The sequence below is a fragment of the Nomascus leucogenys genome, chromosome 10 (genome assembly GCF_006542625.1).
Source record: "Nomascus leucogenys isolate Asia chromosome 10, Asia_NLE_v1, whole genome shotgun sequence".
NCBI classification, from domain to species: domain Eukaryota; kingdom Metazoa; phylum Chordata; class Mammalia; order Primates; family Hylobatidae; genus Nomascus; species Nomascus leucogenys.
This window is the reverse complement of record NC_044390.1, coordinates 74,516,247-74,543,137: the sequence shown is the minus strand read 5'-3', so window position 1 is coordinate 74,543,137 and position 26,891 is coordinate 74,516,247. Positions and strand designations below refer to the sequence as shown.

At 46.0% G+C, this 26,891-nt stretch overlaps 1 protein-coding gene and 1 non-coding gene across 3 annotated transcripts in view; both read right to left on the bottom strand.

The window, feature by feature from the left end:
* The window catches only part of BTBD11 (BTB domain containing 11), a 351,128-nt gene that overhangs the window by 286,348 nt on the left and 37,889 nt on the right, over nucleotides 1–26,891 (bottom strand). The gene's annotated exons all lie outside the window — the stretch shown is intronic.
* On the bottom strand, nucleotides 8,261–8,340 carry LOC115837134. The gene has a single exon (XR_004032166.1). It is a non-coding gene; the product is annotated as a small nucleolar RNA SNORD74 (small nucleolar RNA).

The following is a 26,891-nucleotide window of genomic DNA, read 5'->3' as shown; positions in this document are numbered from 1 at the left end:
CAGGGAGAATGTAAGGGAACTAGAAGCAATGAAGGGCGAAGGTGCCATTGAGGAGGTGAGGGGACACAGCAGGGGCACCGACAAGCCCATTTTCTTCTTCATGTCAAGGACCCTCCTACCCTGCAATGAGTCCAGGCAGCAGCTACAAGGATTTTTTTTTTTTTTTAATTATTATACTTTAAGTTCTAGGGTACATGTGTAGAACATGCAGGTTTGCTACATAGGTATACACGTGCCATGGTGGTTTGCTGCACCCATCAACCCATCATCTACATTAGGTATCTCTCCTAATGCTATCCCTCCCCTAGCCCTCTACCCCCCAAACAGGCCCCGGTGTGTGATGTTCCCCTCCCTGTATCCATGCGTTCTCATTGTTCAACTCCCACTTATGAGTGAGGACATGCAGTGTTTGGTTTTCTGTTCGTTAGTTTGCTGAGAATGATGGTTTCCAGCTTCATCCATGTCCCTGCAAAGGACATGAACTCATCCTTTTTTATGGCTGAACTCTATCATCTCAGCCCAAAATCTCCTTAAGCTGATAAGCAAGTTCAGCAAAGTCTCAGGATACAAAATAAATGTGCAAAAATCACAAGCATTCCTATACACCAATAATAGACAAACAGAGAGCAAAATCAAGAGTAAACTCCCATTCACAATTGCTACAAAGAGGATCTTTTAAAAAGGAGACCTTTTTAAAAGGATCTTTTAAAAAGGATCTTTTAAAAAAAATCCCACCACACGTAGAAACCTCTAGTGGCTTTGCACCAAAACCCCTTCCCTTGACAGACAAGCCCTGTGTGCCAGGTCCTGGCCCATCTCTCCTAAAGCCTCCCTCCCCTGGGCCCACTATATGGCAAACACACTTATTCTTGCAGGCTTTCGAAAGCATCCAAACTCATTCCTAGTAAGTCGCCTCCTCCAGGGGGCCCTTATGGAATGCCCAACCTGAGGGAGTCCCATCACCTTTATACATCCCCACTCTAATTCTCTTCTTGGTCTTATTGCTGGCTGATTTGTTCTTGTTAATTTATTTCTTCATTTATTGTTTTCTTCTGCCCTAATTAGAATGCAAGCTCCATGGTTTAGGTATGATTTGGTCACAACTGTATCTCCAGCCTGGAGACCATAGGGGGCTCAATAAACATTTGTTGAATGAATTATAATAAATTGCACATATAGAGTAGTTATTACATGCCAAGAGCTATCTCTGCGATTTACATGAATTAGCTCATTTAATCCTCCCAATGCCCTGCTGAGGCTGATCCTATTATCATCCCCATTTGACAGCTGAGGGAGCTGAGGCCGGAGAGGTTAAATAACTGCAAAGTCACACAGCTGACGAATAACACAGCCAGGATGCAAATCCAGAGGTCTGGCGTCTTAGTCCATGCGCCACACACCACCACCATGCTGCAGTCGGAATAGTTCCCCCTGCCCTTAGGATACAGCCCCAGCTCCTGAAGACCATGTGGAAGCGTTTGATGAACAGATCTAATCTCCTTTCCAGCCTCATCCATTGCCATTAATTCCCTGACACAGCCCAGCCCTGAGGAAGACGCTGCCCTCCCTAGTCTCTTGCCATCTGCCCTTGCTGTTCCTACCTGGAGCTCTCCTCTTTCTTGGCCAACTCCTTCCTCAGCCTTTGGGTGCCAGTGTAGGCAGCCCTTCATTAGGAAGCCCCTTTGCATACCTCAGGCTGGATCAGATGCCCGCTTGGCATCCCTAGATTACTCTGCACTTGCCCTAACCCATTACAGAGCCCACTCTTGTGGGGCATGTGTGTTCACCTGTCTGCAGAGGCTCCACACCCATTCATTTGTTTCAGCAAGTACTTAGCACATGCCCCTGAGTGCCCAGCCTGCACTTCTAGGTGCTGGGGAGACAGTAGTGGGCAAACCCAAGTCTCCACCTATGCAGAGCTACCTTTCTAGTCGAGGAAACAGACCATAAACAAAAATGCAATACAGTATCAGGGAGAATGATGAAGACAAAGGCAGGATAGAGGAAAAGAGAGTAATGATGCGGGGTGGGTACTGTAGACAGAATGGTCAGGAACAGCTATGCATTCATTAAACCGGTGGTCTCCGAACAGTTTTGATCACACATCCCTATCATTCTTATATATACCTCTCTGATATGTGACTATATATTTAATTATAGATTATACCAAACCTATAACTGAATATATAGTATAATATTAGAGACGTATACATAGCATATATAACATTGTATATAATATACTGCTGTACTACTATATCATATAGCTCATTATAAAATATACATGAAGTATATAAATACTAAAAGGATGAGAAAAAAAGTTCTAGAACATTCTTCTTGCCCTTTCGTGCACATTCACGCATGTACCCTGTTTTGGAGACTATTGTGACAGAATGGCAGCTCAGCTCAGGGTTAAAAAGAAAAATGCAGACAAAGAAACAAAGCCATTCCCTGATCCTTGCTAATTACACTCAGCAGGCACCCCGAAATAATTTGTCAAATGACTCAGCATGGGGTTCAGTAGATGCTAGGTAAATCAGCCTTAGACAGATCATTTCCTAATTCTTGGTGTCAGTTTCCCCATCTGTAAATACAGGGCATGGTCCTCCTTGAGACCACAAAGAAACAAAAACCTAGGTTCAGGCTCACTCAGCCTGTTCCCTGACCAAGAAGGGGCCAACTCAGTCATGTTGGGACATGCAACCAAGTTCTGGTGTGGGCGGGGCTTTCATCTGCTGGCTTTTTATTGATTTTTACTGGTTTACATGGAAGGAAAAGAATGCAAACAAAGAAACAAAGGCACTCCATCCCTAATCCCAGCAAATTATACAGAGATTCAGGAGAGTAATGAAAACCATAAAGCATGCTCTGAAATAAGAGCTCCCAATCTTCCATAATCTTTGGTGATAAAATGCAAAGCAGCAGGCCAGTGACACCCATTCATAAATACTGGGTCTGTTTACCAGTGCTCAGTTCAGGACACATTTGCTGGTGCTGAGAACCTTTACTGCTGTACTGCACCCCGGGAGTTAAGGGCAGGTCTTTTAAGGGTCACAGATGAATCACAGCATCGTGCAATGTCAGGGCTGCAAGGGGCCTGAGAATCTGTTCTGCTGGAAGGTGGATAGATGGCTGCAGATCTGCTTTCCTTCTGAACTGCAGCCAGACACAACACTGTGAGGTGTTAGGGTGAATATAAGCCCATTGTTCAGTTAAGGAACTTGAGCCCAGATAAATCAACCTGTTCCAGAGACATGGAGCAAGGAGTGGAGCCAAGATTCAAAGCTAAGGCTTCCAGGCAGCTTGTCCAACTGACCCTTGTTCTTCTGGAGGGCTCTGTAAGCTCCTCAAGCCTGAGTCAGTCTTTGTCATCTCTCTGTTTCCAACTGTCCCAGCACTAGGCTTTGCTGGCAGTGGGTAATGATTAATATTGAGGAAGGAAGAAAAGAAATGAGAGAGGATGGGATGTGGAGGATATTCAATTTGTGGCTGGTGTATTGGTCCATTTTCATACTGCTATGAAGAAATACCTGAGACTGGGTAATTTATAAAGAAAAGGAGGTTTAATGGATTCACAGTTCCACATGGCTAGGGAGGCCTCACAATCATGGCGGAAGGTGAAGGAGGAGCAAAGGCACGTCTTGCATGGCGGCAGGCAAGAGAGTGTGTGCAGGGAAACTGCCCTTTATAAAACCATCAGATCTCGTGAGACTTCTTCTCTATCACAAGAACAGCATGGGAAAAACCCACCCCCATGATTCAATTACCTCCCACCAGGTATCTCCCATGACACGTGGGGATTATGGGAGCTACAATTCAAGATGAGATTTAGGTGGGGACACAGACAAACCCTATCAACTGGTCTACTAACACCAAGAGCAATGCCAACAACCAGAACCATTTATGGAGCCCTTACTCTGCACCAGATGGAGCAATGAGTGCTTTAAATGCAATGTCTCACCTACTTTTCCAGCAATCCTATGGGAGTTTACTATTATCCCATTTATATAGAAGGGCAAAGGGAGGCTCAGAGAGGTTCAGTAAATTGCCTAAGGTCATTCAGCAGGTACATGGTAAGTTCAGGATGTCAACTTTGATGGCTCTGGTGCTTAACCACTACCCCACACTGCCTGCTGCTGTGAGCAAAAATCAGGCTTCTTAAATTCCTTCTGGCACCATCTGTTACTCTGTGCTACAAAAGCAGGCGTGGCTTTCACATCAGATGCAGGCAGAATCCCAGTGACTCCTATTTTACAGCCTCTTAGGGAACCCCAATGCTTGTCCACAGGGCATGGCATGCAGCCAAACACCCATCAGGGGACATTTTCACAAGTGACAGAAGATCCATTCTTAGTCCCAAAGGCAGAGGTAGCCAGCACAGCTGTAGGTTTGGGCATGAACAGTCAGGACGTGTTGTGATAAGGGAAACAGGGAAGGCGAGCCAGTGTGTGGAGGCAGGACCAGACAGCTCAAGGGGAATGAGGGCCTGTAAGGGGACAAGGTGAGAGCCAAAAATATGAACAGGTGGGCTTCTCCAGGTAGAGGGGGACTAAGAGGATGGGGCGCATTGTTGGACAGTCCTAGCTCCCCTACTTACTTGCTATAAGACCTTGGACAAATTACCTATGCTCCCAGAGCCTCAGATCCTCGTCTATAAAATAGGAGAGTATCTGCCTTATAGAGTTGTTATAAGGATGAAATACCATAGTGTACATAAATTGCTTTAAGCGCAGGTCCTGGCATATGGTGAGTGCTCAATAATTAATAGCAATTTGTGGTGGCAGTGGTGCAGTCATTGCCAAATGATGTGCAAAGTAAGGGGATGAGCAGGGAAGATGCCAGGAGGAAGCAAACCCATCATCCCCCAATATTTAAGTGACTTGAGGTTAAGAGACCATGTCTGCCTATAGCCAAGCCAAAGAAAGTGGGTAAGGGACATGCCCAAGGTTGAGTCACAAGTGTTTTCTGGACAGGGACCACAGCTGAATCATCTAATATTCCAGCCCTTGGCATTGGCTTTGCACAAAGGGAGCACTCCACCGGTGTTTGTGAAATTTACACATGACTTGGTCTCCCGAAGTCTATAATGAGATTATGTTCCCCACTTTTTCGCTTTGCTTGGTTCCCTTTTACTTCCCTACCAGATGATTCACTTATCTTCTTCCCACACTTCTTGAGCATCAAGTGTGTGTTGTGGTCCTTCTGGAAACTACGAGGGGATTAAAACAAGTCCAGAATGGGGCTGTCATTGAAGCAACCAGACTTAAACATTATTTGGCCACATCCTACTGCCTTTATTACATTTGGCCACATCCCACTGCCTTCCCAAAACAAGGTCTTCCTCTTGGCTGTGTGAGCTGTGTGCAATGGTAGTCCCATTTCTGCCTTTCTCATTCCCAAACCATCCATCTTCAACAGGCATTTGCCAGAAATGACCATGGTGTGTGTTTACAGTAGCTCAGCAAAGAGTTATTCGTCTAACCAGAAAACATCACAACTCAGAACCACAATGAGGAGCTAGACTGACAGTCACCTCCAAGCACATGGTCATCTCCAGCACATGGGGCCCTCTAAGACCCACAGGGATCCAGGGGAGATGTCCCTGAGGCAAGTTGGGGTCCCCAAGAAGCAAATAAGGAGATAGAGATGAGCATAAAAGGAGTATACATGGGACACACACACACACACACACACACACCACACACACACTCTTGCTCTCTCTCTCTCTCAAGGAAGTCTTCTTGGGCTCAACCCCAGTGGCAGGGAAGGGTGAGAAGCAAAACTGGACAGAGGGAGAAGTAAGACTGTGATGCAGTCTCAACAGAGGCCTCAGGCCATTCTAGTGGGTGTTAGCAAGCTAGGATGATGCTTCAGCGCTGTCCTAAATTGGTGCATGGGGGCTGGGCTTTTATACCCCTACATCAATCAGTTCCTGGACACGGGCTGCCTAGGGAGAGGGGTGAGACTTTGGCCCAGAAGCTCTCTCAAACAAGGTCAACTTCCAAAGGGGACTGAAAGCTGAGAGCTGTGCCAGCAGCACTCCCCTCAGCTGTGGGGGAGGCCCTTCAGTCCTGAAGGGGTATCTGAGCAGTGCATCTCCATGTCCAAGACAGTCCAGGTAGTAGCCACTGACTCTTTTTCTTCGTTGAAAAGCAGAAAAACACACAGCAGGGGTGAGATGTCGGGCTCTGGACTCAGACGGGCCCGGGCTCAAATGGAGAATCTGCCCCTTATACCTCTGGGCCCCTCACCTGAACAACAGGGCTGCTGAGAGCACCTCGCACATTCAAGCGCGAGGGTTGTAGGGTTGAATAAAACAGCATGTGTACCTGGCATATAGTAATCACTCAATAAAAGGCAGCTCTGATCATTATTACATAACTCAGAATGAAGGAGAAAATTGTTTGCTCTGGGCCATAGCAGTAGTATTTGTTTCTCGGTGCTGAGAACCTATACTGCTGTATTGCAACCCGGGAGTTAAGGGCAGGTCTTTTAAGGGTCACAGATGAATCACAGCATCGTGCAATGTCAGGGCTGCAAGGCGCCTGAGAATCTGTTCTGCTGGAAGGTGGATAGATGGCTGCAGGTCTGCTTTCCTTCTGAACTGCAGCCAGACACAACACTGTGAGGTGTTAGGGTGAATATAAGCCCATTGTTCAGTTAAGGAACTTGAGCCCAGGGAAATCAACCTGTTCCAGAGACATGGCGCAAGGAGTTTGCAGCATAAATGCAAATTCATTCATTCATCCATTCATCAAATATATACTCAAGGCCTACAATTATGTGCTGGGAAGAGTTCTGGGGACCAGAGACTCAGTGGGGACAAAACAGAGAAAGCCTGGCCCTCCTGGAGTTGAGTGAAACAAAAGAAGCAAACATGTTTGTAACACACACCCTGTGAAGGAAAATATGGCCAGATGAGATGACAGAAGGGGATGGCTGGGGCGCAGGGTGGTGAGGGAGGGAGAGGAGGGCATCTTCGAGGAGGGGAGCAGATACCAGACAGAAGTGAGGACGGGGGCCATGGGGTTGTCTAGGGGACACCATCCTGGTAGAAGGAACCGCAAGGGCAAAAGCTGAAGCTGAGAGTTGCTGGTCTTATTCAAGGAATAGCAAAAAGGGCCCTGGGCCTGGAGAGTGACAAATAAGAGATGGTGCACGGGGAAGTGGGCTGGAAAAGCAGCCCAGGCCAGGCAGGATGGTACACAGCCTCAGTCGAGGCAGGAACCCTGGATTCGACTCCCAAAGTGATGGGAGGGAAACCTCTGCAGGTTTGAATAGGAGACACCGCTGAAGGGTATAGGATTCCAAGGGCAGGAAGAGAAGTCCCTAAAGAACAATTGTCCACCTGGGAAGAGGGCAGTGGAGGTGGAAGGGAGGGGATCACAGAAACCAAGTGGTAAGGAACCTCAGAGACCATCTGGCCCAGGTCTCGCCTCCAGCAGCTAAGTAACGAACATCACTGTGCTACAGACCAGGAACCTAAGCCCAGAGACTTCGAGCTACCTGCTAAGGGCTCCGCAGCCAGTGAGAGATAGAAGGGCACCAGGCCCCTGGTCTTCTCCCCTGGAGGTGCCCCAGTGGCCTACAGGGAGGAGAGGGCTTTGGTTTTGTTGCTGTTGTTTCTGCTATCATTTTATTTATTTTTACTTATGATGATGATGATGATGATTTCTGAGACCAGGTCTCACTCTGGTCCTTCAAGCTAGAGTGCAGTGGCACAATCTTGGCTCACTGCAGCCTTGATCTCCCAGGCTAAGATGATCCTCCCACCTCAGCCTCCTGGGTAGCCAGGATCACAGGCACATGTCGCCACACCTGGCTAATGTTTTGTATTTTTAGTAGAAACAAGGCCAGGCCATGTTGCCCAGGCTGGTCTCAAACTTCTGGGCTCAAGTGATCCTCCCACCTCAGCTTCCCAAAGTGCTGGGATTACAGACGTGAGCCACAGCACCCAGCCACTACTGTTATTTTAAAGGGAACCCCTAACACTTAACACCTTAGTGTTTCCATTTCAGAGAGGTTCCTCAGTCCAGGAATCTGCTTGCTAAATGTTTTCTCTGTGTGTTGCGTGACCAGAGGAGGCCAAAAAGACTTAACCTTTTCCCAAAGCCAGCTACTTCCTCCATCGCAAAGCATTCATTCAGGGCCCAAGAGAAAACAGTCAAAGATCTCAGGTGAGTTTGGGTACCAGAGCATGAGGAAAGATGAAATTATTCACTGTAGAGGAAAGCTACTCCTAAATGGTTTTTCGATTAGCTTATTTTTTCCATCAGAGCCGTTGGCATTCATCAACACTCTCAGATGTCCCTACCAACACAGGCTTCCTCAAAGGCTGTTCCTCAATGTTTCAGCTGGGTGGTGCCTGTAGGAAAAAATATGAGAAGATTCAGGGCCCATAAACAGAGAAGCCACTAGCTTGAAGCCATCTTCCTCTGCTCGGGCCCAGAAAGCAAATTCTCCCCTGGGGTTCACTTTACGTATATAAAGCATCACTTTCAGCAGGACAGCCAAGAATCCTGGTCCCAGCGGGTTGGGTGGGGCTATGGAGCTCACTTTGAAAAGTCCAGGAAGGATGAAAGCACTCAGGAAAAGGGCCTCCCCTGGCCCCAAAGTGCAACGATTTGAAAAGCCAACTTTGAACTTGGTGTGGGAGGGTCCCAGCCTGGGAGGGGGACATGGGGAGAGAGGAGTGAGCCGGCCTCAAACCCAGCCTCGAAGGGCAGGTGCGAGATCCTGCCCAGCAGGAAATGGGAAATGTAGGTTAGACAACTAGGGCAGTTCTGAAGCCGGAACTGTGCCTGTTGCGAAGTCAGGCAGGGGCTGTAAGATGTAGGAAGTAGAAAAAGGAAAGGACCCAGCAGACCTCAAAGCCTCCGATTTGGAAAACAGAGCAGAGGGGAGAACAAAGAAGTGCTCTGACCAGGCAGGAGGGTACGGGGCACCGAGGCAGACGAAGGGGAGGCTGCGGCTGCCCCCAGCCCCCTTCCCTGACCACTCCCTCTGCAGGCAACTGGGCTGATGATCCCAGAGCCCTCCCACCATGGAGACTCGGTGGGCTCACTCTGGGAGGGCTCACCCAGGCCTCTGCCCAGGACACACACTAACAATTCCACCGGAAAGTCCTCTCCGCCTCCCACGTGTCCTGAGCTGTCTGCGCAGACTCCACTCCAGCACTGATCCTGTCTGATTTTATTTGCTGGGCTGTGCATTCAGTTACCCCACAAGTATTTACTGAGCATGAATGGAAGGCACTGGGCTAGGGAAAGCGCAGGATGCTGAGTTATGGGGCCATCCCTCTCTCCAGGGAAGAGAAAGTGCCGGGTCCCACAGCCCAGACACCTGAGCTCCAGGGTCCGGCTCCATCACTTCCTGGCTGTGTGACGTTGGGCACATTCCTCCAGCTGACTCAATTTCAGTTGCTTTATCTATAAGATAGAGGAGCTTGGAGATGGGGATGTGGGATGAACATGCTGGAAAGGCAAGCAGGGGTCAGGTTAAGGCCTGTGCATAGTATCACAGCTGCCATTTATTAAGCATCTACTACTGTGTGTCTGGAACTGTTTCAGAAGCTTTATGGATATTATCTCTAAACTGCACAACACCCCCACTTCCTCAAAGGAAAATGATGCTTTATATACATAAAGTGAACCCCAGGGGAGTGTTTGCTTTCTGGGCCCAGGCAGAGGAAGATGGGTTCAAGCTAATGGCTTCTCTGCTTATGGGCCCTGAATCTTCTCATATATTTTCCTACAGGCACCACCCAGCTGAAACATTTAGGAACAGCCTTTGAGGAAGTGTAGATGGGAATTTCTCCATCTACACACACAGATGCAACAGTAAATGGGAGAAAACCGGTGCTTAGCACACAGTTGGAGCACCGCCAACCAATGAGGAGTTCATTCATTCTTCCAACACATATTTGTGTTTGCTAGGTGCCAATGTTGTTCTAGGCCAGTGGTTCTCAACCAGAGGTGATTTTGCCTCTCCTCCAGGGGACACTTAGCAATGTCTGGAGGCATTCTTTTCGAGGAGAGGGGGTGTTACTGGCAACTACTGGGTAGAGGCCAGGGATGCTGCTTAACATCCTACCATGCACAGGACAGCCCCTCACAACAAAGAATTGTCTGGGCCAAAATGCCAATGGTGCTGAGTTTGATAAACCCTGCTCCCGGCACTGGGGAGACACCAACGTGCCAAAGAGGCAATGTCCCTGCAGCTCACGTCCCAGGGGAGGAGACAGATGATGAACAAAGACAATAATAAGTCAATGTCTACAGGTCCACTGGTTAAAGTGCTACAAAAAGTAAAGTAAGAAAAGGAGGAAAGAGAATGATGGGGTCATCAGGGACATAGGGGACATTTGAGAAAAGCCCAGAGGGAAGCAAGGGGGTGAAGCAGTGGCTGCCAGGTGTGATAGACAGAGGCTCTGGGGTGGGTGTATCTTCAAGTGTGGCAGGAAGTCCACGAGGCTGAGCTCAGTGAGCACAGAGGCGAATGGTTGTAGAGGAGGTCAGGGGGTTATCATGCTGATTTAGTCATCTGGACACCTTATGGCCCCCTTGGTAATACACTCCTTGAGGACGCAGGCTCTATCCAACCTCTCAGTGCCACACACTTGCTGGAACCAAGCTGAGAAAGACGCCAAGTTGAATTGAATTTTGGCTCAGGGGAGGCGGTTTCCTGTACTATGAAATTTACATGAGATGAACTATCCCTGCTTTGCTCTGGTTTGGGGCAGGAAATGGGCTTAAATGTACTCTCAGCTTGTATTCTGTAATTGTTGCTTGGCTTTCATTCATGTGTCACTGGGGAAGGAGTTGCAAGACCTAACGTTGGTCCTGAGTACAATTTCAACACTGTTCTCTTAGCCTTAATGGGAAGATATATTCATTCATTGATCCAGCAAATAGGTATTAAAGATGACAACAGGGCAGAATTGGGATGATGCAAAAGTAAATCAAACACAGATTCTTCTCTCAAGCAACTTACAGAAAATATATCTTCACTTTTTCAGATATAGGTCTTCACTTTTTTATGAAGTGAAGATACTTTGTCATATAAGGTACAAAGTACCAAATAGAATGAATAAAGAACTATGAAGAAGACCAGATGAGTGCCTACAGGGCAGGAGAGCAAACAGTTTACATCTCACATGCCAATTCTCATCAGTAGCAGCTGCCTAGAACTGTGTTGAGAAGGATCCTGAAGTCCCATCTGAGCTCAGTGAGAAAAAGTGCTGTGCTCAATTACTTATGTCTGCCATGATCGCAGAACCCAAGTGGCAGAAGTACTAAGTATCTTTGCCATCCAAGCTGAAATGAAGATCAAATAAGTGGAAATGGAGCTTGAAGAGTGAATTATGGCCTTCCTCTTAACATTTAACACAAAAATATAGCAAGTATACTGCACTATTAAGATGGAAATGGAGGAGGAGTAAAAAACTCGATTTCATAATCTATCTTGAGTGTACACTTATTTACCTCCTTAATTCCAAGAGTATTTAAATAATGAGAGGGAAAAGCAAGGAATCCTCTGCTAGTAAAGGAATAACTACAAAAGTCTAGGCCAGACTTTACTGCTTAAAATCAAAGGGCAACTGGCTCTGAAACGGGGCCCAGCTCTGGGCATCTGGACTGAGTGCCCCTCCCCAACCCATCTCCATACTTCTCCCCTAAAGCTTTGTAGGAGCCTGGCGGGACAGCAGCTTAGTCTCATCCTAGAACGAGATTTGCCAGTCAAATCCTTCCTTCCCAGGGACTGGACAGACAGTGTGAGGCTGTTTAGCAACAGGTTTGGGGCAGATTTCCTAAATCTCCTTTCTCTCCAATCTGTCAGCCTGGCAGAAGCAACCTAGAGATGGGATTTAGTCTCATTCTGACACAGCACAGTTCCAGAATGATCTCCCTGCTTGCTACTCAAGCTGGAATCAAGCCAGAGCCTACATACAGGTCCCAGGATCCAGAGAGGAATGAAATTGCTTTATTAATATCATAAGGTTAGGGGGAAGGGAAGCGTGTTCTGATCGGCTATGCCAGCAGTAGTTCAAAACACAATCCAAAGGGAGGAGGAGAAGGGGGGTGGGTCAGGCCAATGCCCGCTGAGATAAACGCCCTCTGAGGGCTGCCCTATAGGAGGAGGTGGTCACCCTTCTTGGAAGGTGATAGCCTTTCTTGGCCGTGTGCTGGGTCGAAAAGAACTTTTGCATCCTCCTGCCTAGCCTGACAGCCCTTCAAGGCTCAGCAGAGGTATCAGCACAGAGCCACAACCAAGGGATCAAAAGCTTAAGTCACAAAACTGTAAAAAAAAAAAAAAAAAAATCCCTTTTTTGAAAGGCAGCCAAAGAAGCACCTTCACAGAGCTGGCTTTGCATGGCCTTTCAACCAAACTATTTCCAGCAGCACAGGCTCAGCAGCCCCACCAGGCCACCCAGTCCAGAGCACGGCTGCAACACTTCCCATTCTTCCCTCAAGCCTGTGACCCAGAGACCATGCTTTGTCTTGATTTTTATCTCTATTTTTTCAGGGGAAAGGGCTGAGAGAGGAAGGGGAGCCAGGCAGAAATACTGTGTTCCTAAAGCCCATGTGAAGAAATGCCCAGGCAAGAGCCACACTCTGAGGACTCGCCCAACATTCCTGGCTAAGCATCTACAGCTACCTTTGTCTCCAAGCCTGTGGGGCTGACTGGCTGACTTTGGAAGAGGAGAAATTGTGTGTCCCTGGAAACCTCTGCAGTGCCATGGAAGTGTGCCCATTGGTGGGAAGGTCAAAGGGAAGCTTCCATGAGCCCACATGGGCCACCATGGGGATACACAGAAAGAACTGAGGAGAAGTCATCCATTAGCAGGCGAGAACAAGAGGCAGTGACATTTGGGGGATCAGGAATAATGTGTTCCCAATTTATACCTACCTTGGTGAGGCCTGGGGAAAACCACTTACTGTTAGAGTTATTGTCTGGTGACAGTGATCAAAGGGAAAATAACATTTACTGAAAGCTATGCTTTTACATATATTCTAGCATTTAACTCTTACAGAATTCCTAGGAGATACATATCATCATCCCTGTTTAATAGATGTAGAAACGGAGGCTCAGGGAGGTTGAGGAAGTAGTTCGAGTTCACGTGGCTGTAAGTGGTGGAGCCAGGACCAAGCCTGGGTTCCTCTGACCCCAAGTTTAATGTTAGTTTCATTATGCCTCACCACCTCCCAGCGTTACAGGAAATCATCAGGGCTCCCCTACTCAGAACACACCAGACAAATTCTGCCAAACAAAACTCATTCTGTTTTATTTCTTGAACAATAAGGTGCAGAGAGCTCAGAAGAGAACAAAAGCTCAGAAAAAAAAAAAAAAAAACATGTTTGGGCTGCGTATGGTGGCTCATGCCTATAATCCCAGTACTTTGGGAGGCCAAGGCAGGTGGATCGCCTGAGGTCAGGAGTTCGAGACCAACCTGACCAACATGGTGAAATCATGTGTCTATTAAAAATACAAAAAATTAGCTGGGCGTGGTGGTGGGTGCCTGTAATCCCAGCTACCCAGGAGGCTGGGGCAGGAGAATTGCTTGAACCCGGGAGGTCGAGGTTGCAGTGAGCCAAGATCACGCCATTCACTCCAGCCTGGGTGACAAGAGCAAGACTCTGTCTCAAAAAGAAAAAAAAAAAAACAAATCCTTGTTTGAACCCGATTTATAATAAAGGTTGCATCTCATCTCGATGGGGAAAGGAATGGTTCTATAATGTCGAGAAAACTGGCTCACTAAATGAATTTGGATCCCTCTCAAACACAATATATGAAAGTAGACTCTAAGTGGACGAAAAACCTGAATGTGAAAGGAAAGTTACAAAGCTAACAGAAGAAAGTGAAACAATACCTTTGTGAACTTAGGGCATGGAAGGTTCTCTTAAATAAAATCTCCAAGGCACAAACCAAAAAGCAAAAAGAAAAAAAAAAGTTGGTAGATTTGATTACATCAAAATTAGGGTTTCTGTTCAACAAAAGACACTGTGAACAAAGTTAACAGAGAGGTGGCAGAATGGAAAGTGATATTTACAATATCTAAACCCAACAAAGAATTAACATCTAACTACATAAGTAACTCCTATAAATCAATGAGAAAAGAAAGGAAATGCAATAGAAAAACGGTCTGTAGATATGAATAGGCAGGTCACAGAAGTGGAAACCAGAATAGTCAACAGGCAGATGAAAAGATGCTCAAATTCGTTAGTAATAAGATAAATGAAAATGAAAGCAACAATAGATTCCACACTATACTCAACAGATTTGCAAAATTACAATGTTGAGTAATATTGATTTTTTTTTTTTTTTTTGAGACGGAGTCTCGCTCTGTCGCCCAGGCTGGAGTGCAGTGGCACAATCTCGGCTCACTGCAAGCTCCGCCTCCCGGGTTCACGCCATTCTCCTGCCTCAGCCTCTCCAAGTAGCTGGGACTACAGGCGCCGGCCACCACGCCCGGCTAATTTTTTTGTATTTTTAGTAGAGACGGGGTTTCACCGTGGTCTCGATCTCCTGACCTCGTGATCCGCCCGCCTCGGCCTCCCAAAGTGCTGGGATTACAGGCGTGAGCCACCGTGCCCGGCCTGATTTTTAAACAGGATATGGGTAAATGGGAACCCCTCCACAACACTGGTGGGAGTCTAGACTGGCACAGCAGTTCCAGAGACTCACCTGGTACTGATTATCGAAACCAAGTTCGTATAAACCTTGTGCCCCAACCAACCCACTCCTGAGTATAGATACTTGCACGGGGTCCATATGGGAACAAGTGAAAGGAGATTCATGACAACATTATTGTTCACAGTAGTGGGGAATTGGAAGCAACTAGTTGCCCATCACTAAAGAATGCATAGACACAAAATATGATGGGTGCCAACTATGTGATAGTCGTTACACAGTTCACCAAATATTTCCAGTGTCTCCGTCTCTTAGATTCATAGTAGGCTTGCAGTTCCCACCGCTTTTAAAGTGGAGAATGGCCATGTGACTTGTTTGGGCCACTTCTGGGCAGGCTTTAAAAATCAGTGTGCTGTTTGTCACCTTCTGGACAGAGCCTTTAAGAGCCAGTGTGTGATTTGCTACTTGCTTGTCTCTCTGCCATGTTGAATGGTGGAGGCTCCATCAGCCTACGTCTCCAAAGCCAAACTCTTATTAACGGGATGATAAGTGGTACGGCTAAGCAGTAAACCTGCATAATTTTAAGCTGCTAAGATTTTTGTGCTATTACTGCTGCATAACTTAGCCTATCTTGATGGAATTAATTGTGCCGCTGTTAGAAACAATAAGCTAGATGTGCAACCAACATGGATAGATCTTGAGAACATAGGCGAAAATGGAAAGATCAGAACAAGCTCCTTCGTATAATATCATTTCCATAAATCAATAACACACACACACACAAAGCAATTTTACATGTTTTACAAAGACATGTACCTGTTCAAGAGCATATATTAAACACCTTGGATAAGTACCTACAGGGGAGTGGAGATTATAGACAAAGAGAAAAAAGTGAATAACTAAAATGAGAGAGTGAGGCCAGGAGCGGTGGCTCACCCCTGTAATCCCAGCACTTTGGAAGGCTGAGGCAGGCAGATTGTCTGAGTTCAGGAGTTCGAGACTGTCCGGGGCAACATGGTAAAATCCCTTCTCTACTAAAATACAAAAAATTAGCCGGGCGTGGTGGCACTCGCCTGTAGTACCAGCTACTCGGAGGCTGAGGCACGAGAATCACTTGAGCCGGGAGGAGGCAGAGGTTGCAGTGAGCCGAAATCGCGCCACTGCACTCCAGCTTGGGCTACAGAGTGAGACTCTATCTAAAATAAATAAATAAATAAAAATAATAAAAGTGAAATATTAATAAAATGAGAGACAGAGAGAGCCCTTGCATGATGATAAAATTTCCGTGAACTTCCGAGTATGAATAATTCAACCCTCTGTTGTATCCAAGATCCAAAACAAAAAGGAAAGAGGAAAAGGTGTAAATCATTTTTCTTGGTTGACTTCAGTATGCATTTTAAACTCTTCATGCCAATTAGTCTTCTACAAGCACAGAGTTTCCTCTTCCTCACCAGATTTTAATCAACTTGGATGGGTTTTCACTTCACAATCTCTATGGTTACCACCCCCTTGGTATGAAGGTATAGGTTCATACCCATTCACAGCAGCTACTGCCAATCGTCCACCTCACTGTGATCCGAGGGAAGGCACCTTCCAATAAAGGACAAAGCAGCAAGCAGTCTGATGAGACAACAACCGGGCTGTACCAACTGCGGCAAAATCTAAGCAAATCACCTGTGTCCCAACTATTTGGGGAGTGGTTGGGGGCTGTGCCCCAGCTGCCTGACAGGATCTCAGCAAAGAACAAATGGCCAACAGGCACAGCCAAGTGGGGAACCCTACAAGTTCTGCTCAGGCCTCACCTGTAGGAAGTGATGCAAGTCTCTCAATGGAGTGCTTCTGGGAGCCTGAGTTTGCAATGTCCTTCCTCCCTGTAACCAGGATACCATGGGATCCCTTCCAGAAAGAATAATCAGTAACTCAGAAGCAAGGAGTCACTTTCCTTCTCATGCATTAAAAAATATATATTTTCTGTTGATAGGGTACCAATATAGACTCAATGTGGATTATAAAATTGTCTATTTTCCACCCCATTTTCACTTTAATAGTAAACCATGTTTGCTAAATATCCCAATTAGAGGCTGAAGAAAAACCATGCTTCACTCTTAAAGCTGCATTTTCACTAATTTGGTCACTAGTTAAGGGTGGAAGAGAGATGGCAGCTCCCAAGCCTACATGCTGCTCTCCTCCTAGCCCACTCCCCAGCAGGCATGACTAATCAATCTCTGTATGCTTTTCTCCTAAGCCTGAACCGTTCTGCAGCCTCAAATGGTATTCTCCAGAGTTGTTTCCTGGTGTTAGGTTTTTTCCTTTTTTACTCTCTTCTTCCCTTGTTTTTCCTTGTAAAGGTTTTAGAAGAGGAGGAACATGTTCACTCTTCTATTCTCAGGAGAATAATTATATCCAGAGACCTTATGTACGACGCTTTCTCTGGAAAATAGTTGTTTTCAAGGTCACTGGCTTCTTCTCTTAATTACTCATTCAACAGTCATCTGTGAACTGCCTACTGTGTGCTGTTGCTTAGGGTGCCAAGCACTGAAAGACACTGATAAAAGGTTCAAAGGGGCACAAAGCAAAAAGGGGCCAACTAGCAGGGAAGACAGGGTGTAGCAGGGTGGGGAAGGCTTCCAAGAGAAGGTAGCACATTCTCAGCAGCCTTCTAGAACAGTGGCTATGGCCTGAAAGGTGCTCATGGCAGTGATGCTATCAGGGATGTGTGGTGTGTTCTCAGGATATGTTATCCCTTATCTGGGCTTCATCAGCTCCCAGGGGTGCCCCCCATCGAAGCCAACTGTTGATGGATCTCAGTGTGAGGTGGTTTCTGGTGACCAGCATTCCTTTAGAGGCTGTCAGATTCCATGAGTGCTACCCAGTTGTGAATAAAGTGTAACTTTTCACTTTCTGGCAGGTCAGTTGCCTCAGGTAGCATCACTCACTGCAGCAGGTGGGGTCATTCACTGCAGTGCAGTTGTCTGTTAGGATCTGTGCAGTGCCAAGCTGGACCTACCCAGTGTCACAGCACATCTTCTCCCTGGGCCCTAAAATTCCATCCCATCATGGCAATGGTACTTTAGGGAGGAAAGAACATGGTGGGACAGGTTGGGGGTCATAGCAAATGACATTTACTGCACAGCCCCTACATACCCACATTGGTAGGTGCTTGTATCAGCTCATTCAACCCTCTACAACTTGGGAGGCAGGGAAGAGTTGAAGAAGATACCCAAATAATCTAGTACAGCTGGATTGGGATTAAAATCTGACATCATTATGAAGTTGGTAGAGAAAAAAGGAAAACACCTATTTTTTTGTGTGTCTACTCTGTGTATTGTGTCCATATATGTGATTTCCTTCATACCCCCAAAAACTCTGAACAGTAACTATTATTATTCCCATTTTACAGATGAGCGAGTTGAGGGTTCAGAAAAGTTTGCTCATCCTCATCATCATCATCATCACAACACAAATAACAATTACTATCCATGAACACTCAACTTTGTATCAGGTTCTGCAAACACTTTATATCTGTTATCTTATTTAATTATCACAGCAACCTTGTGATGTGGGCACTGCTACAACCACTTTAACTGTGAAGTCACTGAGTCTAAGGAAGGTTAAATAACCTGGTCAAGGCCATACATTCAGTAGGTGTTAGCTCTGGAATTCAAACTCAAGACCGTCTGACTCTAAGTCCATATTCTCAAACACTGTGAATGCTACCTCCCAAATGTGTGCTATGTACTATGTACAGAGTACTAGAGCAACCACTGTGACAGACAGCAACACCCACTACCTCCCAGGGGACTCCATTTGGCCTCTTTGCTTGTGTGGAAGTTATTCCTTAGATCAAATCTTCAAAGGAAGAAAAACCAGCTTTAATAAAATTTAAAATAATATTTTGGCAGCGCCAGCCTTTGGCAACAATAGCTTACACTTACTGCGTGCCATGCAGTCTTTTGAATAAGCACTAGACATATGGTGACAGGCATACTGCTGCTCACCAATATTCCTGGTGTCCGTCTGCTTCTGAGCCCTTTCCATCAACATGAATTCATGCACCGCAACTTGCTTTGGCCAATGAAGTGCAAACAATGATTTGTGGTTTGTGATTTGCATCGCTGCCTTCAGAAGTCTTTGAAAGCCAACGCCAGAAGTGGTGGTTCACGCCTGTAATCCCAGCAATTTGGGAGGCTGAAGTGGGTGAATCACCTGAGGTCAGGAGTTCAAGACCAGCCTGATCAATATGGTGAAACCCCATGTCTACTAAAAACATAAAAATCAGCCGGGCATGGTGGTGTGTGCCCTGTAGTTCCAGCTACTCAGGAGGCTGAGGCAAGAGAATCACTTGAACCAGGAGGCAGAGGTTGCAGTGAGCTGAGATCACGCCACTGCACTCCAGCCTGGGGGACAGAGCAAGACTCCATCTCATTAAAAAAAAAAAAAAAAAAAAGTATTTGAGAGCCAGTAAATAATTCTCCATAATCTATTTTCCTTTTGCAGAAAGAATGGAAGCACGTTGATATGAAGGGGCTGTAAAATTGACACAGCAGGGAATATGTCAAGCCAACACATGGAGGGCAACTGCTCTGGGGTCACTGGCCCTTCAAAGGAATCTCCATGAGTGACAAGTACCCATTGGCTGCATTCAACCTCTGAGATTTCGGATTTGTCTGTTACTTCAGCATAACCCAGCTTATCCTGACAAAATCCTCACAATCACTCTATGATGGGGTGCTGTTGTTATCCCCACTTTGCAGAAAAGAAACTAAAGCAAAGAAGAGTTGGGTAACTTGCCTAAGATCATATAGCTAGAGGGTACAGCCAACTGTGAGCCTCAAGAGTTAGGACCCCAGAATCCACACTCTTAATCAGTATCCTGTATTTCCTCACCCACACTTTTACCAATCAGATATACTAATGCATAAAAATGTAGGTCTTCCAATTTCTTAGTATACCTTAGCCAATCTTTAAAGAATAAGAAAATTATCACGACATGTAATTTTAAAAATGCCAAAATTTATTGCTTTAAAAAATAGAAGAAAAGACAGCCTAGTTTCAGCTTATATGGCAATTGAAACTAAAAATCGGTTACAACAGAGGTGGCTGCTCTGTGGGGAATTGCCTAGAACAATGGAAAACAGCTTAAAGAAAAACTCCCGTTTCTCTTGCTTTACTCAATTTCTTAGTTTATACCCTAAAGGGCAACAGACACAATTAAAAGTTTAATTAGTGTTCTTATCCTCCCCTCCCAAATTTTATGTTTTCTTTCTAATCAAAAATTATTTCTTTAACAGATTCATTGTTTTCTCCCTAAATTAAAGCAGATCCTTAATGAGGCACTGCAATCCTTAAGTCAAAATGGGATCATCAGAAACCTCACTTTGTGAACTCAAGTGTGTCTCTCTTAGTTCTCTAAGAAGCAAGGACACTTGTCAAGTCCTCTCTGTTGTGTGCAGTCCATCATAATTGCTGCTCATGGTAATTTAAAACACATGGTGAAGTGGTTCTTTCAGAAGCAATTAATGAATTTCATGGGAACAAGGCTGGGCAGAAGGCCTGCCCCAATGTCGTGAGGGGCATGCCATTTCAACCTGGGGACAATGACAAGCTGGAAGTCTGGCCTTTTAGCTCGATCTTCCTCTAAGTTTAAGGTGTATCACCCTTTCAAAAGTCTGGTGATGCTGATGCAGGGAGGCAGCTTTATAATGGCTGAGTGATCTCTGGAGTCAGGCTGCCTGGATTCAAATCCCAGGTCCTCCACGTACTAGCTAGGTGAATTAGGACAGGATCCTTAATTCTCTAACCCTCAGTTTCCTCATCTACAAAATGGAAATGGACAGAATATCCAACTCATTGTTAGAAGAATCAAAAGAAAAGATGCATGAAAAATGTCTAGGATAGTGCTCAGTATAAATTAGCTATCCATTTTTTTTTTAGACAGGGTTTGTTCTGTCACCCAGGCTGGAGAGCAGTGGCATGATCATAGTTCACTGCAGCCTCAAGCTCCTGGGCTCAAGCAATCCTCCTACCTCAGACTCCCAAGTAGCTGTAACTACAGGCACGTGCCAACCTGCCAGACTAATTTTTAAATATTTTTTAAAGACTGGGTCTCACTATGTTGCCCAGGCTGGTCTCAAACTCCTGACCTCAAGCAATCCCCGCACCTTGGCCTCCCAAAGTGCTGGGGTTACAGGTGTGAGCCACTACACCTGGTCTACCATTTTTATTGTTATTATTAAAGAACAGTATTCCCCTCTCCTGATGTTTCCTGCCACGTGGAGGGACATCCATTTGTATGACATTCCTGGCATTACCCCCTTACGTCTTCCCTGGGGAGGTGGAAGCCTCATCTGGTTAATGAGTTTGGGAAGAGCAGCTGGCAGGCATAGCTGCGCTCATCCACCCATCCTCCTTGGGAGCCAGCTACCAGCAGGAAGCAAGCATTCTGCTGATCTCCAGCATCACCATAGTTCCAGGTTGAGGTCTGCGGTTTCCTAGCACAGCTCATGAGTAGGTACTTTCATCTGCTTCATTGCAGCGTTCAGTATCAGGAAGCCAACTGTGGCTACACCACTAAGCCACTCTTAGTCTGTTTGGGTTGCTGTAGCAAAATATCATAGACTGAGTAGCTCAAACGACAAACATTTCTTTTTCACAGTTCTGGAGGCTGGGATAGTCCAAGATCAAGGTGCCAGCAGATTCAATGTCTAATGAGGGCTTCTTTTCTGATTCATAGATGGTGGTATTCTCACTATGTCCTAACATGTTGGAAGGGGCAAGTGAGCTTTCTGGGGTCTCTTTTTTATAAGGGCACTAATCCCATTCATGAGGACGCCACCCTCATGACCTAATTACCTCCCAAAGGCCGCACCTCCTAGTACTCTCACATGGGGGAAAATTCAACATACAAGTTGAGGTGGCAGGGTGGGACACAAACTTCCAATCGATAGCAGCCATGTTCTACAAAGCAGCCTGTATTAGTAATACAAGCAACATTTCCATCTCTAACTCCCTGACCTGCCCCTTGTCTACATCAGCTATATCAGAACTAGTGTAGAGAAAGGAGGTATTATTTATCAGATCCTCTCAAACCTCAACGGTTGTCACTGCAACCTTTCTGGGGGGCAATCAAAGCCTTTTATGAACTGGCTGGTCAAATCCAGCAATTCCACATTTGGGAATTTATCCTCAGGATATAATCAATCATATACGAAAAGTTACATTGCAGAGTAACTTACTCCAGACTGTAATTTGAAATGAAAAACGAGAAACAACTAAATGTCCAGTATTACAGAAGTGACCACAAAACATCATGCACCATTTTAAATGATGCCATCAAAGAGTGTGTCATGACATGTAAGGACACTCATAATCTGACAAATGAAAAAAGCAGGCACAGAACAGTAGTACAATATGATTCTATTTTGTAAGGAAAAAACGTAAATGCATAAAAACATTGGGAAATGCTATAATACATCAAGTTGTTAGCAGTGTTTAGCTCTAGATGGTGGGACGATGGGTCAGTTACATCTTTTTCCTTTCATCGCTTATGTGAATGCCCTAATTTTCTCTGATGCACATGTAGTCAGAAATATGAAAAGAATATATTTTTTATTTTTCAAAAAGCCAGGTGAGGCCAGGTGCAGTGGCTCACACCTGTAATCCCAGGGGCTACTCCTAAAGTGCTACTTTGGGAGGCCAAGGCAAGAGGATCTTTTGAGCCCAGGGGTTTGACATCAGCCTGAGCAACACAGTGAAATCCTGTTTCTACAAAAAAAAAAAAAAAAAAAATTAAATTAGCTGGGCATGGTGGTGCATGTCTACAGTCCCAGCTACTCAGGAGGCTGAGGAAGGAGGATTGCTTGAACCTGGGAGGTGGAAGCTGTAGTAAGCCATGATCATGCCACTGCATTCCAGCCTGGGCAACAGAGTGAGACCTTGTTTCAGAAAAAATACAAAAAGCCGTGTACCCAGTGACTAATGGAGAGAACTCCTTTGGTGAGCACAACCTCTGCTTCTTGCCTTCCAATGGGCCTGGCTCCCCTTTGGAAACAGAGCCATTAGGTAGACAGGACTGTGCATCTTCCCTGCTTTGCCAGTTAAGAGGCTGATTGCTCAGACTCTACTCTGAAACAAGTCAGGGCAGGGTTGTGTTGGAGCTTGGGGCACTTGTGGGACAGTCATTGCTGGCTGGGGAGGGGAGGTGGTGACCAAAGCAGGGAGCTTAGAATCGCCTAGAGAAAACATTCAGGAAATGGGAGCCTGGGATTTTGGGGTCTTCGCTGCCTACAGGTGAAAGTCCCAACTGCTCAACATCTTACATCTTACCCCACTGCCTGGGCTCCAGTCCAGCAAAACTCTTGCTGTTCCCCAAGTGGTCCATACCGTAATCCCTCAAAGCCCCTGATGAGCTGTTTCTTCTCCTCACCCTTCTCCAACCACTTCCCATCTTTTTCTGATGGACTCCTATTCATTCTGCAAAGCCCAGCTCGGCTATCACCTCCCCTGGGAAGCCTTTCATTACCTTCATTCCCATTGCATATTGTTCAGACGTTGATTATATCAGTGACCATATAATGTGACAACTATTTAGTTATGTGACTTATTCTTACCAGCGTGGGGGTTCTCTGAGACCATGAACTATCTCTTATCACTGGATTTTATAACCCAGCATAAGTTGGGCACGTGCTGGGCACCTGATAAAGTTTTGAGGTAGGAAGAAAAGAAAGGGATGATGACAGGAAGAGAGAGAAGAAGAGAGGGAGGGAAAATAGGAAAGAAAGGGAAGAGATAAAATTGGCAATAACCCTGGTGCCTAACTGGTGCCCAAACCATAGGCTGGCAGCTGACGATGAAAGGAGCAGAGGCAAGTGGAAAGGTCCCCAGCTTTGGTTCAGACTGAGGGGGAGGATCAAACCCCAGTCTTGGGCAAGTTACTTAAAGTTTCTGAGGCTTGGCTTTTTTGTCTATAAAATGGGAATTTTACAGACAAAGTTTAGAAATGAGGTCTGCACAGCGCCCAGCACATGGTATGGGGTCAAAACCTGAGAGCTATCATTTGGTGACTCACAGCTGCACTGAGTGCAGTCCACCAAGACAAAAACAAAGTCCTAAATAACACTCAGGGCTGCCTGGTGACAGACTGCAGTGCTCATCTCCCTAAACCTTTCATTTTAATATGACATCATGTCAGAGGCAGCTGTAATCTCTGCTATCCGGTTTCTGCTCCCTTTGGAGCCAGCACACCACCAGCATCCCCTGAATTTACCCAGCAGCAGTGTTCTTGGAGTACCCGAAGCCCTGAGCCTGGAGGCAAGACTGGAAAGGGAGCAGGTGCCTAGAAGCCCAGAGGATGCACAGCAATCTCATCTGTATCTAATTAGCAGTCATTTCTCCTTTCTAGGCCTCAGTCTTCTCATCTGTGAAATAAGAGGCCTGGACCAGATGTCCTAAGGGTCTCTCTACCCTGACAGTCAATGGTCCCATCTCTTGGGCATCAGCCCCACTTCTGTGCCTCCTGCCTTTTGTCCTCACAGTTGCCCAGCCCTCAATTTGAGCACAGGCACCATGTCTGACTTTTTTTTATTAGTACGAATGTCAACTTCCAGATGCTGAGATGATGGCATTTCTTAGGATCAGGAGGTCAGGTCAACTGTGACACCCCTTCTGTCCCATGCCACACCTGCTGCTGCCCGCAGCCTGCCAGGAACATAGGATGGGACAGCAGACTCCTCGGGGGGAGTCAGGCCTGGCCTGGATGCTGCAGAGAGAGATGGCTCCCACATTTTAGTGGGTTTCAGAATCCTAGGAGGCCTCCTTAAAATAGATGGTGGAGGCCGAGCAGTGGTTCATGCCTGTAATCCCAACACATTGGGAAGGCGAGGAGGGTGAATCACTGGAGGGTGGATCAAGACCAGCCCGGTCAACATGGTGAAACTCCATCTCTACTAAAAATACAAAACTTAGCTGTGTGTAGTGGTGTGCACCTGTAATCCCAGCTATTCAGGAGGCTGAGGCAGGAGAATCACTTGAACCTGGGAGGCGGAGGTTGTGGTGAGCCAAGATCGTGCCACTGCACTGCAGCCTGGGTGACAGAGTGAAACTCTGTCTTGAAAAAAACAAACAAATAGATGATGGACCCCACCCCCAGATTTTCTGATTCACTGGGTTTGGGGTGGTTTAGGGACCACAGTTTGAGAATCATTATTTGAGACAGGATTTTAAACCCCACCCCATTACCTGCCTGAACTTATATCCTCCACTTTCCCCTCTGCAATGCACTCCAGCAGGCCACCTCACTCTTCTCCAAACACAACAGACACATTCCTACTTCAGTGCTTTTGCACATGCTGTACCTGCTGCTTAGAAAGTCCTTCTCCAGGTGTCTGTGGAGCTCATTCCCTAACTTCTTTGAAGGTCTAGTAACATGCCACTTTCTCCTGCCACCCTAGCAAAAATCACAATCTCCCAACACATACATCCTCATTCTCTGGTTTATTTTTCTCTGTAGCACTTATCCCCACCTAACAAGCTATATATTTTATATTACAGATTGCATTTATTTGTGTGTTTCCCCCTCCACCACTAGAATGTGGATTTAATTGAGGGCAGAAGATTTTGTCTGTGCTGTTTACTCCTGGACCCCAGAGTACTGTCTGGTTCATTGTAGGCAATTTAATATTTGCAGGAGAAAGAGAGAGAAGAACAGAAGGAGAAAAGAAAGGGAAGGAGGGAAAGAAAGTAGGAAGGAAGGAAGGAAGGAAGGAAAGAAGGAATTTTGCAGACATGTAATTTTTTTAATAGTTGTAAGGGATTGACAACATGGGTGCCAACTGTGTTATTTTGCCAAATAAGGGCTTTAAATGCCCAGAAATACCAACTACCATCTCTCATCCTATTAGGGCCTCACAGGGCAGACCAGAGGCTGCTGAGCACATGTAGTCTGAGTGAACGGTACCCCTGGAGTTGGGTGCTATGCAGCCCACGTGGTGCCACACACGCTCTGAGCACCATCATTTCATGAAAGAAAGGATATTTCAGCCCCAGTAAAATATAACAGAGTAAACAGAGAAGGGTCAGTAAGCAGATTTCACTTATTTTAATTTTTTTAATTTTTTATTTTTTTTAGAGACAGAGTCTTACTCTGTGGCCCAGGCTAGAGTACAGTGGCATGATCATAGCTCACAGCAGCCTCAAACTCTGAAGCTCAAGCAATCCTCCCGCCCCAGCCTCCTGAGTAGCTGAGACTACAGGTGCATGCTACTACAAGCAGCTAATTTTTTTTAATGTTTTGTAGAGATGGGGTCTCCCTATGTTGCTCAGGCTGGTCTCAAACTCCTGACCTCAAGCCATCCTCCTGTCTTGGCTTCCTGAGTCTCTGAGATTACAGATTTCATTTTAAATACCAGCTCTGAAAGCCTGGGGCATTGGGTGGAGAAGCAGGCTGAGGCCATCTCTGGGATGCCCACAGTGGAGCAGTTGGTGGAGGTGGGAGCACAGGTATGCTATACACTTGCCATTCTTGCAAAATATGCCCCATAAGTGCTGGGCAAACAGATAAGTGGCATTTGCCTGCTGAATGTGTCCATAATATGCTGGCTGTCTAAGAGAACAAGTACAGTGACATTTCAAGACATGACCCAATGCACAAGCAACTTCCCAAAGCTGTAATTCATGAGATTCCTCAGGGTCCCCTAAGCTCCTTGAGGGCAGAAACTTATCTTTGTATTATAGCTAGCCTTCAATCAGTAGGTGTTGAGCTGATTTTCTTTTTCCTTTTTAAACTCAGAAGTTAAGTTCCAGCTTCAGTGGCTATGCCCAGATGGTCTGATTCTGAAGGACAAGAGAATTCAGTGGCATAAGCCTAGTGCTTGGCATGTAGTAGGTTCTCAGTAAACTTTGGCTGGCAGGATCACCAACAGATCTTCTGACTCATACAAATACTAACCACGGCTCTGTGGCCTTGACTGTTGCTCAGTCTTTGCCGCTGCATTTGTTTCTAAAGGAGATAGTGCAGAATTTATCTGAGTATTGCCAGGATTTACGAGAAAGCTGGAAAAGAAGGAAAACAGCAAGTGGCACGCAGGGTGGAACACTTTTAGCTAAAGAACCAGCCTGATGAGAGCTAATTTTTCCATCAGGGATCAAAGTGATGGGAAGGGCTGTATTAAGATGACGGGGTTCACAGTCCTACAAACCAAGAGCTTGAGACACCTGGAAGGGCTTCACATGGAGAATGGCAGGCTCCCAACCTCTCCACAGTGGTC